Source organism: Octodon degus, unplaced genomic scaffold, assembly GCF_000260255.1.
Source record: "Octodon degus isolate 3935 unplaced genomic scaffold, OctDeg1.0 scaffold00104, whole genome shotgun sequence".
NCBI lineage: Eukaryota > Metazoa > Chordata > Mammalia > Rodentia > Octodontidae > Octodon > Octodon degus.
The window spans coordinates 6,005,630-6,008,193 of NW_004524680.1; positions in this window are offsets into that span (position 1 = coordinate 6,005,630).

Below are 2,564 nucleotides of genomic sequence, written 5' to 3' on the forward strand. Positions count from 1 at the left end.
CGCTGCCCAGCAGGAAGGAACAGAGGGGAGCAGGAGGCTCATGGTGCCTGGTCGATCCCAGCCCACCCTCACTCAGCAGCAGATGGGGCTGCGCAGGGCTCATGGACAACCTCTGCTTCTGCTCAGGCCAGGTAGGCCATGCCTTGTGACCAACCAGAGACCCAAGGTTGATGAAGCAGTTGTGACCGTGATGACTGCCACTCCACCCCCTTGTTCAGTTGTCGTACACCCACTAGCTGAAGTCCAGGACATAGTTTGTGATTGTTTGTGAGAGTGCTACGGGGGTGGGCAGCAGAGGTCCCTGCTGGGAAGCCCCGTTCTATCCTGTGGCTGGACTCAGGCAGGGCTGCCTGGCCTCTCTGAGTTCCAGAGTCCTTGTCTGCATGCTGGGACAATGACAGTGACCTCTGACCTTCAGGTGCAGAGGAGAAAGATGAAGGCACCCAAGCACAGCCCTCAGCCCCTGCCTGGAGGACTCCATGTCCCAAGAGGCCACCCAGGCCCTAGTATGTTTTGATGATGACGGTGGTGGTGGTGATGCAGTCAAAACACTGCTAGTGGTATGGTTTTACCCTCCTGCGCTCACCCTCCCCTCCCCCCTGCTCCATTGGCATGATGCCACGCCTACCCCAATAGGCAGCTCTCAGGGTCCCCAGGCCCCATCCCCACAAGGCAGTCAGCATCCACCCCACAGCTCCTGGACCTGTGGGAGCCACTGTGGACCCCTTGGAAGGGCCTCCTCTCACAGCAAGGCCCTGCACCTGAGAGGCTGGGCTGGGGTCTGCAAATGAGGCCACATGGTGTGGATGCCCAGAGGCCCTGGAAAACCAAATGCATACATTCAGGACAAGGAAGTGAACTGAATGGTTACAAAAGGCCACTCACAGTCACACCAAAGGCAGGAGCCAGCACAGGCTGAACCTTGCCCCAAGTTACACAGCACAGACAGATTGGACTGTTCCCTGCTGTGCCTCACAGTGGCCTTGGGCCTCAGTTTCCTCATCTGTAAAATGGAAATGATAATATCCCTGACCCATAAGACTATGACAAGGGCAGACATAAGGGACTGTGACAACCAGGGCTGGATGGATGCCCACTCATGGGCCTGACAGTTCACATGGGGGCTTCTATGAATGGCTGGGTTCAAACTGGACAACCCACTGAGCCTCTGCGCAAGTTGACTTCCTGGTGTGTAACAGAAAACAGCAGTTCCTGCCCATGAGCAGAGGTGGAAATGAAACGGGTTAATGTTCATGGAAGCAGAGTTTAAATCTGGTAAGTTCTGTGACTCTTCACCGCTGCCCCACCCAGGCCTTCACTGTTCACTGTCTAAGCACTGCAAGGAAGCCAAGGCAGGGCCGCCACCCAGGAGCAGACTGCAGCTGTAGCCCACTTGGCCTGAAGGACACAGCCCCACTCCCCACCCGGAGCTTCACCCCCCACATCTTCATCTTCTCTGCTGTGCCTCCTGTTTTTTGCATCTCCATTTGATGAACAGCTTCAATAAAGCAGCGCATGGCCTGCTTCCTGGCAAGTCCCTGAAAGAGCAAGGGTGTGCAGACCGACCCCTTGGCAGAGCCTGGCAAGCCAGAGGCTCTGCAGCTCCCTTCCTCCCCCAGGGCCTGGCCCCCCTGAGGAGGGTCCCTCTTAGGCCAGGCCAGGATGCCAAGCGAGGGAAGCCAGGCCTTCCTGAGCTGGCTCAGAGTCCACTTCAAGCCCTGCCCTCCTCCCGCTGCCAGCTGGTCGGGGGTCCGCCAGGAAGTGGCTGCTCTGCACGTATTCACTGGTTGATGCTCAGAAAGCTTCATAGGCTGCCCATGCCCAGTGCTGCCTGGACTGAGAAAATCAGAACAGCACAGGCTCTGGCACAGGCTCCACACAGTAGCCAGAGCGACCCTGAGGGTGGACACGTGCCCTGGCTTCCAGCCTCAGACTGATGCCTCACCCTGCCCCTGGCCCCCAGAAAGTGATACTGAGTCCTGATCTCAGGCCACGCTGTGCCCTGACCGTGGCCAGGGACCAAGTCCTGATATTCTCACAGGCAGAGCCCTGATCCTGCCATGGGTTAAAGTCTGACTCTGATCTAGACTGAGCCCTGTCTCTGGCTGTAACCATAAGTCCTAACCCTTGGCCAGCTGAAGATCATGTGTCTGGGGAAGAACAGGGGCCACAGACGGCCAAGCATGGCCCCTTTCCTGCAGGTCGCAGCAAGGATCCTGCACCCAGGTTTCAGGACAGCAGAGTCACCGGTGGAGAGAGGTACCACACCAAGGCTGTGCATACGGCCCCTTCTGCCTTCACCGCTCTCCCAGGGCCCAGGGAGGGGGCTGAACTCTCTGCCTGCCCCTTGCAACGCTCTGGCCAGATAGAAGCTACAAAAATGCACTGAAAGAAGATTCCTTTCTGCTGCTGGCTTGCAATGTGAATCCTGTCCCCACAGTGGCCCCTGGAAATCTGGAGAGTCAGCTCTGTACAGAAAGAAATGTCCAGGGGGCCGAGAAGATGGCTCAGTGGAATAAGCACTTCCCTGGCAAGCGCAAGGGCTTGAGTTCAATTCCCAGTTC